The 13,491-nt window shown below is 37.5% G+C and overlaps 1 long non-coding RNA gene across 1 annotated transcript in view; it reads right to left on the bottom strand.

The window, feature by feature from the left end:
• LOC146485371 (uncharacterized) overlaps nucleotides 1-12,154 on the bottom strand; it is a 61,921-nt gene extending 49,767 nt beyond the window's left edge. The window contains exons 1-3 of the long non-coding RNA XR_014863418.1: nucleotides 12,075-12,154; nucleotides 11,023-11,124; nucleotides 6,416-6,526 (exon numbers count right to left, since the gene is read on the bottom strand). This is a non-coding gene — a long non-coding RNA (uncharacterized LOC146485371). The remainder of the gene's footprint in view (nucleotides 1-6,415; nucleotides 6,527-11,022; nucleotides 11,125-12,074) is intronic.
• Nucleotides 12,155-13,491: the final 1,337 nt, after the last annotated feature.

The following is a 13,491-nucleotide window of genomic DNA, read 5'->3' as shown; positions in this document are numbered from 1 at the left end:
ACTGACGTCGTGACAACTCCAGAGTCTCCTGTGTAGCACACCAAAGCCCTTCGTGGCAGCCTGGATTCTCCCTCCTACTTTAAGATCTACAGAGTTGGTATTTGTGACGGTGGTGTCTAGGTAAGTGAAAAATTCGGTTGACTTCAATGGTTCATCATGGACTGTAATCGCCTCTGGCAGTTCAGTGGACGTTGCAGAAGACTGAATGAGCAGGCTAGTCTTAGATATGTTCATCATTAGACCAAATATATCAGCTGCAAAGGAAAAAGGATCTCCAATCTGCTATAGATCAACTGCACTGCTGGCCGAAAGGGTGAAACATAAGAAGAAGCAGTTCTCTGATGCTCATCTCTTGTGTCTTTGTCTTGGCACGAGGCCAGGTGAGTTTGAACAGTTTGCCAACTGTCCTTGTGCGGAGGAAAACGCAATGAGCTCATAACCACTATCACAAAAGTGCGGCTTAGCAGCTAAGAGCTATTTCTTTTCTCCTTAAAATAAATAATGTAATATGTTTAGTAGCTACATCTAAATGAAACACTATTATTAACTTATAGCCACTACTTCAAAGGTGGAGCTGAGCAGCTTAGAGCTACTCCTTTTTTAATTATAATAAAGTAATATGTTTAGTAGCTAAATTAAACACTAACATGAACTCATAGCCACTACCTTAAAGGTGCGGCTGGGCAGCTTAGAGCTACTCGTTTTTTCTTTATAATAAACTTAAATGTTTAGTAACTAAATTAAAAACTAACATGAATTCATAGCCACTGCCTGAAAGGTACGGCTGAGCAGCCACCAGCTACTGGTACTGACGTCGAGACAACTCTAGAGTCTACTGTGTAGCACACCAAAGCCCTTCGTGGCAGCCTGGATTCTCCTTCCTACATTAAAATCTACAGAGTGTGCATTTGTGACGGTGGTGTCTAGGTAAGTGAAAAATTCGGTTGACTTCAATGGTTCATCATGGACTGTAATCGCCTCTGGCAGTTCAGTGGACGTTGCAGAAGACTGAATGAGCAGGCTAGTCTTAGATATGTTCATCATTAGACCAAATATATCAGCTGCAAAGGAAAAAGGATCTCCAATCTGCTGTAGATCAACTGCATTGCTGGCCGAAAGGGTGAAACATAAGAAGAAGAAGTTCTCTGATGCACATCTCTTGTGTCTTTGTGTTGGCACGAGGCCAGGCGAGTTTGAACAGTTTGCCAACTCTCCTTGTGCGGAGGAAAACGTAATGAGCTCATAACCACTATCACAAAAGTGCTGCGTAGCAGCTAAGAGCTATTGCTTTTCTCCTTAAAATAAATAATGTAATATGTTTAGTAGCTACATCTAAATGAAACACTATTATTAACTTATAGCCACTACCTCAAAGGTGGAGCTGAGCAGCTTAGAGACACTCCTTTTCTAATTATAATAAAGTAATATGTTTAGTTGCTAAATTAAACACTAACATGAACTCATAGCCACTACCTCAAAGGTGCGGCTGAGCAGCTTAAAGCTACTCCTTTTCTACTTATAATAAAGTTAAATGTTTAGTAGCTAAATTAAACACTAACATGAACTCATAGCCACTACCTCAAAGGTGCAGTTGAGCAGCTAAGAGCTACTCCTTTTCTAATTATAATAAAGTAATATGTTTAGTAGCTAAATTAAACACTAACATGAACTCATAGCTACTACCTCAAAGGTGCGGCTGAGCAGCTAAGAGCTACTCCTTTTCTAATTATAATAAAGTAATATGTTTAGTAGCGAAATTAACCACTAACATGAACTCAGAGCCACTACCTCAAAGCTGCGGCTGAGCAGCTTAAAGCTACTCCTTTTCTCCTTATAATAAAGTAATATGTTTAGTAGCTAAATTAAACACTAACATGAACTCATAGCCACTACCTCAAAGGTGCGGCTGAGCAGCTAAGAGCTACTCCTTTTCTAATTATAATAAAGTAATATGTTTAGTAGCGAAATTAACCACTAACATGAACTCAGAGCCACTACCTCAAAGCTGCGGCTGAGCAGCTTAAAGCTACTCCTTTTCTCCTTATAATAAAGTAATATGTTTAGTAGCTAAATTAAACACTAACATGAACTCATAGCCACTACCTCAAAGGTGTGGCTGAGCAGCTTAGAGCTACTCCTTTTCTAATTATAATAAAGTAATATGTTTAGTAGCTAAATTAAACACTAACATGAACTCATAGCCACTACCTCAAAGGTGCGGCTGAGCAGCTAAGAGCTACTCCTTTTCTAATTATAATAAAGTAATATGTTTAGTAGCTAAATTAAACACTAACATGAACTCATAGCCACTACCTCAAAGGTGCGGCTGAGCAGCGAAGAGCTACTCCTTTTCTAATTATAATAAAGTAATATATTTAGTAGCTAAATTAAACACTAACATAAACTCATAGCCACTACCTCAAAGGTGCGGCTGAGCAGCTAAGAGCTACTCCTTTTCTAATTATAATAAAGTAATATGTTTAGTAGCTAAATTAAACACTAACATGAACTCATAGCCACTACCTCAAAGGTGCGGCTAAGCAGCTACGAGCTACTCCTTTTCTAATTATAATAAAGTAATATGTTTAGTAGCTAAATTAAACACTAACATGAACTCATAGCCACTACCTCAAAGGTGCGGCTGAGCAGCTTAGAGCTACTCCTTTTCTAATTATAATAAAGTAATATGTTTAGTAGCGAAATTAAACACTAACATGAACTCAGAGCCACTACCTCAAAGCTGCGGCTGAGCAGCTTAAAGCTACTCCTTTTCTCCTTATAATAAAGTAATATGTTTAGTAGCTAAATTAAACACTAACATGAACTCATAGCCACTACCTCAAGGGTGCGACTGAGCAGCTTAGAGCCACTCCTTTTCTAATTATAATAAAGTAATATGTTTAGTAGCTAAATTAAACACTAACATGAACTCATAGCCACTACCTTAAAGGTGCGGCTGAGCAGATAAGAGCTACTCCTTTTCTAATTATAATAAAGTAATATGTTTAGTAGCTAAATTAAACACTAGCATAAACTCATAGCCACTACCTCAAAGGTGCGGCTGAGCAGCTAAGAGCTACTCCTTTTCTAATTATAATAAAGTAATATGTTTAGTAGCTAAATTAAACACTAACATGAACTCATAGCCACTACCTCAAAGGTGCGGCTGAGCAGCTTAGAGCTACTCCTTTTGTAATTATAATAAAGTAATATGTTTAGTAGCTAAATTAAACACTAACATGAACTTATAGCCACTACGTTAAAGGTGAGGCTGAGCAGCTAAGAGCTACTCCTTTTTTACTTATAATAAAGTAATAAGTTTAGTAGCTAAATTAAACACTAACATGAACTCATAGCCACTACCTCAAAGTGTCGGCTGAGCAGCTAAGAGCTACTCCTTTTCTAATTATAATAAAGTAATATGTTTAGTAGCTAAATTAAACACTAACATGAACTCATAGCCACTACCTCAAAGGTGCGGCTGAGCAGCTAAGAGCTACTCCTTTTCTAATTATAATAAAGTAATATGTTTAGTAGCTAAATTAAACACTAACATAAATTCATAGCCACTACCTCAAAGGTGCGGCTGAGCAGCTTAGAGCTACTCCTTTTCTAATTATAATAAAGTAATATGTTTAGTAGCTAAATTAAACACTAACATGAACTCATAGCCACTACCTCAAAGGTGCGGCTGAGCAGCTAAGAGCTACTCCTTTTCTAATTATAATAAAGTAATATGTTTAGTAGCTAAATTAAACACTAACATGAACTCATAGCCACTACCTCAAAGGTGCGGCTGAGCAGCTTAGAGCTACTCCTTTTCTAATTATAATAAAGTAATATGTTTAGTAGCTAAATTAAACACTAACATGAACTCATAGCCACTACCTCAAAGGTGCGGCTGAGCAGCTAAGAGCTACTCCTTTTCTAATTATAATAAAGTAATATGTTTAGTAGCTAAATTAAACACTAACATGAACTCATAGCCACTACCTCAAAGGTGCGGCTGAGCAGCTAAGAGCTACTCCTTTTCTAATTATAATAAAGTAATATGTTTAGTAGCTAAATTAAACACTAACATGAACTCATAGCCACTACCTCAAAGGTGCGGCTGAGCAGCTAAGAGCTACTCCTTTTCTAATTATAATAAAGTAATATGTTTAGTAGCTAAATTAAACACTAACATGAACTCATAGCCACTACCTCAAAGGTGCGGCTGAGCAGCTAAGAGCTACTCCTTTTCTAATTATAATAAAGTAATATGTTTAGTAGCTAAATTAAACACTAACATGAATTCATAGCCACTACCTCAAAGGTGCGGCTGAGCAGCTTAGAGCTACTCCTTTTCTAATTATAATAAAGTAATATGTTTAGTAGCTAAATTAAACACTAACATGAACTCATAGCCACTACCTCAAAGGTGCGGCTGAGCAGCTAAGAGCTACTCCTTTTCTAATTATAATAAAGTAATATGTTTAGTAGCTAAATTAAACACTAACATGAACTCATAGCCACTACCTCAAAGGTGCGGCTGAGCAGCTTAGAGCTACTCCTTTTCTAATTATAATAAAGTAATATGTTTAGTAGCTAAATTAAACACTAACATGAACTCATAGCCACTACCTCAAAGGTGCGGCTGAGCAGCTAAGAGCTACTCCTTTTCTAATTATAATAAAGTAATATGTTTAGTAGCTAAATTAAACACTAACATGAACTCATAGCCACTACCTCAAAGGTGCGGCTGAGCAGCTAAGAGCTACTCCTTTTCTAATTATAATAAAGTAATATGTTTAGTAGCTAAATTAAACACTAACATGAACTCATAGCCACTACCTCAAAGGTGCGGCTGAGCAGCTTAGAGCTACTCCTTTTCTAATTATAATAAAGTAATATGTTTAGTAGCTAAATTAAACACTAACATGAACTCATAGCCACTACCTCAAAGGTGCGGCTGAGCAGCTAAGAGCTACTCCTTTTCTAATTATAATAAAGTAATATGTTTAGTAGCTAAATTAAACACTAACATGAACTTATAGCTACTACGTTAAAGGTGCGGCCGAGCAGCAAAGAGCTACTCCTTTTCTAATTCTAATAAAGTAATATGTTTAGTAGCTAAATTAAAAACTAACATGAACTCATAGCCACTACCTCAAAGGTGCGGCTGAGCAGCTAAGAGCTACTCCTTTTCTAATTATAAAAAAGTAATATGTTTAGTAGCTAAATTAAACACTAACATGAACTCATAGCCACTACCTCAAAGGTGCGGCTGAGCAGCTAAGAGCTACTCCTTTTCTAATTATAATAAAGTAATATGTTTAGTAGCTAAATTAAACACTAACATGAACTCATAGCCACAACCTCAAAGGTGCGGCTGAGCACCTAAGAGCTACTCCTTTTGTAATTATAATAAAGTAATATGTTTAGTAGCTAAATTAAACACTAACATGAACTCATAGCCACTACCTCAAAGGTGCGGCTGAGCAGCTAAGAGCTACTCCTTTTCTAATTATAATAAAGTAATATGTTTAGTAGCTAAATTAAACACTAACATGAACTCATAGCCACTACCTGAAAGGTGCGGCTGAGCAGCTAAGAGCTACTCCTTTTCTCCTTATAATAAAGTAATATGTTTAGTAGCTAAATTAAACACTAACATGAACTCATAGCCACTACCTCAAAGGTGCGGCTGAGCAGCTAAGAGCTACTCCTTTTCTAATTATAATAAAGTGATATGTTTAGTAGCTAAATTAAACACTAACATGAACTCATAGCCACTACCTCAAAGGTGCGGCTGAGCAGCTAAGAGCTACTCCTTTTCTAATTATAATAAAGTAATATGTTTAGTAGCTAAATTAAACACTAACATGAACTCATAGCCACTACCTCAAAGGTGCGGCTGAGCAGCTAAGAGCTACTCCTTTTCTAATTATAATAAAGTGATATGTTTAGTAGCTAAATTAAACACTAACATGAACTCATAGCCACTACCTCAAAGGTGCGGCTGAGCAGCTAAGAGCTATTCCTTTTCTAATTATAATAAAGTAATATGTTTAGTAGCTAAATTAAACACTAAAATGAACTCATATTCACTACCTCAAAGGTGCGGCCGAGCAGCTTAAAGCTACATGTACTCCTTTTCTCCTTATAATAAAGTTATATGTTTAGTAGCTAAATTAAACACTAACATGAACTCATAGCCACTACCCCAAAGGTGTGGGTGAGCAGCTTAGGGCTACTCCTTTTCTCCTTATAATAAAGTAATATGTTTAGTAGCTAAATCAAACACTGTCATTATGAACTTATAGCCATTACCTCAAAGGTGCGGCTGTGAAGCTTAGAGCTACTTGTGTTGTGTTCAGATTAAAGTAATGTGTTCAGTTACTTGGAAACATTGTTATGAACTGATAACCAGTACCTTAAAGGTGTGATTGTGCTCATCTATCACTATGCTTCCAGAAGTCCAATTCCACTTTTTCTGTCTATGTTGTTAGGGTGATGTCTTGTGTATAAAGCTTCCTTAACGCTACTGGTCAAATAAAGTGAGGATCAAATCAGTGCTAACCGTCTTGTATTATTTCATGTTACAAAACCAGTTTTCTAGTATACTGGTGTTAGTAAATGTTATATGCAAACCACATACTTCTGGGTGCTACAAACTGGCATGGTGCAAGATTAACCTAAGAAGGAATTATTTTGATAATGATTGTTGAGCCAGATACCATTGCTATGACAATGGAACGAACTTTTAAGTGTTAACAAATGATAGTTTTCCTTAAGTTTTAGAATGCAGTCATTAGACTTTTTTTCATTTTTTGTTTCAGAAAAACTCACAAAATACTTGGAGCCCATCTGAAGGGGCTATCCTGAGCATTATAAATCAATAAAGGTTCTTCTTCTTCTTCTTCTTGATGCTGCTTCCATGTAATTTTTACACATAGATCTCCTTTAAATATTGGTTTTGTGCTATAAAGTTTTGTGAAGATACCCTCTGACAGATATGGGTCTTTGTTTAAGAACTAAATACTGTTTTTGTGGAATTTCACCTAATTCTAATGAGCGGTTTCTAAGAAAACAGTTCCTTGCCTCTAAAACCAAGGTTGTTGCCTTTTAAGTAAAATTTCTAGGAGCCCACAAACAAGGCCAAAAGCGAGAAAGGTAAATTAACTTAAGTTTACACTTTAAAAAGTCGGAAAAGCTAGTTACCATTTTTTCTTAACCAGTTTACAATACATTAAACAGGCTTTTCTTATCACGTTATTTTTGTAAGATTTTTTCCTTTTTCTTTTTTCTTTCTATTTATTAATTTTTTTAATTTTTTTTTTTGTTGCTGTATTCAATTTATGTCTTCAATAAGTGTACGTAAGTGTAAGTTTCTAATGTATGTACTGATAGGCCATTTTACAGTTGTGTGCTTAGTGACCTGGCCTTGGATTGGAAGCGAGGCTGGGGGTGACCTTGTTTTGATACAAACCTCACTGCTTTTCACATGTAAATCATGCTGTTCTTATGCTAACTAGTTTTCATTTACATATGAAAAGCAATGAGGTTTGTATCAAAACAAGGTCACCCCCAGCCTCGCTTCCAGTCTAAGGCCAGGTCACTAAGCACACAACTGTAAAATGGGCTATTACAGCATGTGTACATACATATGGAATTTTCTATTATAAAAAAAGTTAAGAAAGACTGGTGCTCAAGTGTGAAGTGTTTGGTGCTGCTACAAAACATTTAGGCACCCAAAGACTACCAGGTTCCTGTTAGGCAGCAGGCTTAATAACAACCAGTCCCATTTTTTTGGACAAATGTGAATGTGTGGTTTTTAATTCAAGGGTTTTCAAAGCAAAGATGAAAAGCATGCAAAAACACTGTCCTGTTCTTGAACTTGCTTTCTTTGCTCGGTGATAACAACAAAGGGTTCACAATAAAAAAACTGAGTTTATATTAAGAACAAAACTTAACTTTGTGATCTATTTTATACAGCTATTTCAATTAACGTTGTCGGATCAAAGTATAAAGCTATAAAACAAGGCCTCAAGATTTAGTGGATTTTTTTTTTATGAATGAGTTCATCAATATCAACTATGCCTCGTCCGTCCAGTGAAGATATACGATGGCAAGCCATTTGGATGAAAAAATGTTAGGATACTAAAATGAGGTGGCAGCCTCTTTGAAGCTGTCTTTAAGCTTTAAGCTTTGATTCGACAACGTTAATTGAAATAGCTGTATACCGTAAATGATCTAATAAATGCCGGGGGCGTTTATTAAATTTCAAGGGTCCGAGGGGGGCGTTAAAAAGATAAGAGGCGTTTAAAAGAGAGGGGCGTTTATTCTAATAACTGTAACATGGTAACCTAAATACGGTATTATTATTAATAACCTAAATGACAGAGCTTTAGCATACTATCAAGTCCATCCGCTGATAGGTCTAAGCCGTCTACAAATCCATAACGGCATATGGTACATACAAAGCGGCGGAAAAGGGTACTGGTAGTTCTTATAGCTTAATGTTAAGACGCAACTCGCACACCGGTGTTAATTAACCACGAACGCAAATAAATTGATTGATTGTATTGCACATCTGTTTCTAGTTTATGTGTGGTTTTCAGGGAAGGGGGCATTTATTAGACAGGGGGCGTTTGTTAAAGAGGGGCATTTAATACAAACTTGTCAGCTTAGGGGGGCGTTAATTAGATAGGAGGCATTCTTAAGAGAGGGGGCGTTTATTAGATCATTTACGGTAAAATTGAGAGATCACTTTATCAACCCTAATAATTATTTGCTTACCATTACCCTAACATACATTTAATAGCATGATTCATAAGATAGCTTAAGCACAGACATTTTTTAACCACAGATGGCAACCTTTCCATGATAAGGAGCAAACTAAACAACCAAGCCAAAAAAAGAAACATTCAACTTCCAGTTGCCGTCCACGGCTCATAAACTTCTGTGCTTAAGCTCTCTATTAAGGACAGTGCCCACTTTTGTTAACTGTGTATGCGTTCTGCAAATCTCACTTCAGATACTTCAGTTTCCATTGACCAGTGTGTTGCCCATACAGGGATATTTTTGCGCAGTTTAAAACTATGTAGAGAAGCAGAACTTATCATTTAGTGCTCTTGCAGGTATCCAAAAAGAAAATTGGGAGTAGCATGCATTTTTCAGAGATAATATTAAAAGTTTCAATTTGGGAAAGTAAAGAAAAAAAAGTAAAACTTTATTGAATCTCTCAGTCAGGGTTTTTCAGACCCAGCATTCATAAGCATATAAATAAATATCCAATAAAAGATCTTTACCTAGTAAAAATCATAATAATACATAAAAACACCAATAGGTAAGTAACTCTCCTACCCGTACGAAAATGTTTGGCCTAACAAAGTCATATTTAGTCCTGATTTGCAGCCTGATTTAGGGAACCGAGACCTTAGAGAATTAAGTTTTTTTTTAATATACGCAGGCAGTTTTCTGCAGAGATCTCACGTGGCAATGAGTTCCAGAGTTTAATTGCTCTATAAAGAAAAGTTCGTTGACCTGCTGCCAATTGATAAGATGGAATATTTTAAAAGATAGTCCTTATTTCTTGTGTTGTGTTCATGAACAGTATAGATCTTGTCACAAGACGATCACTCGTTACAAATTACAGTAACTAGGTGCTAGCCCTTAATTTTCACACGCTTAAACACAAGAACGCCTACATGTACCTTATACATCAAATAATAACTCACAGGGATCCAGCGTAATTAACTCCTTAATAAGAACCGGTATTATATGATCAAATTTGCGTGCACTTGTGATTATTCTTGCAGCGAAATTCTGGATTTTTTTGCAGCTTTTGAGATATATTTCTTAGATGTGCTAGTCTAAGTCACCATACTGGGCTGAGTTGCTCGAAGCATGGTTAGCACTCACCATTGGTTAAGATGTATTAAAACCTATAGGTTGTTATGGTATTTAACCCGGGTTTGCACTAACCATGCTTCGAGCAACTGGGCCCTGGAGAACAGTAGTATATTGTGCTAAACACCAGTGCATTTATAATTATAACATTCCCCACTGTCCTGGTGCCGACAGTTGTATCACACTATTTATCTGACAATTACAGCTGTAAACCACCTAAACATGATGAAACAGTGTTTGTAACATGTTCATTAAAGCTAATGATAGAGTCTACTTGAAGTAATTATAATTATAATATTAATAAATAGAAAGAAAAAAGAAAAAGGAAAAAATCTTACACCAATGAGGTGAAGAAAAAATGGTAACTAGCTTTTCCCACTTTTTACAGTGAACAGTTAATTTAATTACCTCTCTGCCTCGCAATATGAAGCTCTATAGTATATACATGCCTTGTCCTGGCTCGAGCTCTTAACCTCTTAGCTTTTGGGCTTGTTTGGCCACCTAGAAATTTTACTCACAGGAAACGGCCTTGGTTTTAGTGGGAAGGAACTGCTTTCTTAGAAACCGGTCATTAGAATTTTGTGAAATTTGAAAAAAAAAAAAACAGTACTTAGTTCTCTAAAACCCATGACCTCTGCGACGCCAGCACATTGCTCTACCACAGGGCCTGAACAATCAATTTGAAAATCAGTGATCGGAAAATCAATTGATCAATGGATAGTAATGGAATATAGTTAGATAATTGGCATCGATTGGCATCAGCCAATTGATGACCAATCAATAATCGCACAAAAGTAGTCACGAACTTCATCGCTTTATTTGTAATAACTTTAAGTTTCAAGATACAGTTCAAGTTCCGCCACCTGTGGCGACCTCCTCCTTCTCCGCTGGAGTTAAATTGTTTACTTTCCATTGCCTTGTAATATGACAGAGAAGAGTCATATCATGCAGTATATTGTTGGCATTCAGCTGTAAGAGCAAAGAAGTCAAGAAAAATTGTTCTATATAGGACTCATAGCCATTATGTCAAAGATGCGGCGGTGAAGCTTAGAGCTACTTGTGTTATCTTCAGATTAAAGTAATATGTTCAGTAACTAGGAAACATTATTATGAACTCATAGCCAGTACCTTAAATGTTTGATTGTGCACATCCATGCTTCCAGAAGTTCAATTCCACTATGTCTGTTGATGTTGTTAGGGTGAAGTCTTGTGTACATAGGTTCCTTAACCCTACAGGTCAAATGAAGTGAGGATCAAAATCACTGCTAACCATAAAGTTATATTATTTTATGTTACACAACCAGTGAATACCAGCACCAAATGCAGTCGAACGCGGACTAACAAAGTGATATTCAGCACACTGTAAAAGAAGCTCAAACAAAAATAAGGAGCAGCAAAATAACTCTGTTCATCAAAATTACATGTAACCTTCAAAAAACTCAAGTTTCAAGTTTCAAGTTTATTCAAAAATGTTAACATAAAATTCAAAGACAACACTAGCAGGGTTCTCATTAGAAGGCGGAACCCAGGTACCAGTACCAGGATACACAAGAGTCAGTACCAGCCTACTTTCAAACTGAACATAAAGAAATTCACTTCAAGTGTAATTTTCTGCCCAGCTACTCTCCTATAGGTGCCCCCCTACTTCAAAACTTAATGAAATCCCTGCACTAGCCCGCAAGTAGCTAGAGCTAATCTAGGCGGGCTTAGAGATCGAAGAAATATACATTCTCCCACTTAAGGACGGTGCCTACTATTGTTACTGCGCATACGTTCTGCGCATCTCGAGATACTCGGGTTTCCTATGGGTGGTGCCCTCTAACACAGAGATAATTTTGCGCGGTTTAAAAGTATACGGAGAAAGCAGAACTTAGCAAGTGCTTTTGGTATCTCAAAAGAAAATAAGGGGTAACCATGCATTTTTCAGAGATAATTAAGCTTCAATTTAGGAAAAAAATCCCATACATTGCTTTATATTTTGGCGCTTTTTAGAGATATTACTGCTTAATTATCTCTGAAGAATGCGTGGTTACCCCCAATTTTCTTTTTGGATTCCAAGAGGCCTTGCTAAGATCTGCTTTTCCCGCAAAGTCATAAGCCGCACAAAAATACTTTGGTATTAGTAGGCACCGTCCTTAAGCAGACTTAAGTTGAAACTGTAAAACATCACCGTATAATACCTCCACGCGGCTTCACATCCTGACTTGGTAAAATGTTCTTCTCGTCATCTTGACTTTCGCTCCGCCTCGACGACTATAGCGGCCCAAGTCAAACTTTCTCCCACTTTCTCATACCATGCAAATGACGACGATCTTTGAAGCCTCGCACGGGTTTTTGAATTCGGCGGCTGACCATGGTCCTCTTAGCCGCTGGAGGCTGAGCACGAGGACCAAGTGGAACGGAAACTCTAGATTCTAGGACTTCCGGTATTCATGTATGAAGTCTTGAAATGTCATTAAATTTAGTGAGAATGCCAGAGGCAATAAGTTTATTGAGATACTGGCGAATGTTCTGCGTCAAATGGGATCAAGAGGGTGTTTATGCATCCTGTGCTCTCGGTATGGGCATACACTTCCCAAGAGTGCGTTATGTTGTGCAATATGGTCCACGGATCCAACCTCGTTCCCAGGGACTTTTCCCTAGCTTGGGGGCGGGGCAATCATGTCCGGTAGCATCTTGCGGTGTTGAGAAACACGACTGTTCTACAGACCTCGAGGTATTTCGCGTCGGCTGATCCGCGGAAGAGGTTGAGCGGTTATCTCCTGTTGATTGAGACATTAAAATTGTCGCAGCTTGTGGAGTTGAGAAGGAAAGCTGCTTTCTTGTTGGTGTGATTGGCTTCGACGGCTCATTTACGTGCACAGAGCTTTCGGATGGCATATTCGTTGATAAACGCTTCGACGAAGGTGAAAGCTGAACGCATCGCTTTACAGCATATTCTGAGCTTTGATCCGACAGCTTATTCTCCATGGATTGAGCTCTCTCTATAAACTGTTCCATCTTGTTTACGAATGAAACACAACCCCTACATAAGACCTTTGATCTCGTATCGTCTTCCGAAATTTTTATGCCACAGGTTTTATAGACTTTGGCACCCAGATCTTTTGCTGAACCAGCTTTGCTAAATATTCGTAGCATATAACGACTCTCATGAGAATCACCACAGAGTCGGCAGGCTGGATTTCGAGGAGAAATCTTCGTCGGAGTGGACATACTTTCCGCCATTTTGATTTCGGCATAATGCATAAATTAGATTCATTTGGCCAGATTTTGCATAAATTATTTAAAATATTTAAAAACGAACAACCAATCAATATGAGGGACTCACTGGCCGATCCCAGGGCCTTTTCCTGCCCCGCCCCCAAGCTAGGGAAAAGTCCCTGGGAACGAGGTTGCCACGGATCATAAAAAAATAAAGGTACTGTGGACCTTATGCAACAAGCTGGTCGTGGTGGCCGTGGTGGTGTTAAACAATAATATATATATTTAGCCAAGCCTAAAAGCGAAGCTCCACAATTCCTTTTTTTAATAAACATTTATAGAAGTCTGCTTATTGTATGAACGTGATAACCTTATGAGTTCCTCATCAATTCGGCA

The sequence above is a fragment of the Pavona decussata genome, unplaced genomic scaffold (genome assembly GCF_977016875.1).
Source record: "Pavona decussata unplaced genomic scaffold, jaPavDecu1.1 SCAFFOLD_26, whole genome shotgun sequence".
In the NCBI taxonomy this organism is placed as follows: Eukaryota; Metazoa; Cnidaria; class Anthozoa; order Scleractinia; family Agariciidae; genus Pavona; species Pavona decussata.
Note: the sequence above shows the minus strand (reverse complement) of the source record. Positions and strands in the feature narration are given on the sequence as shown.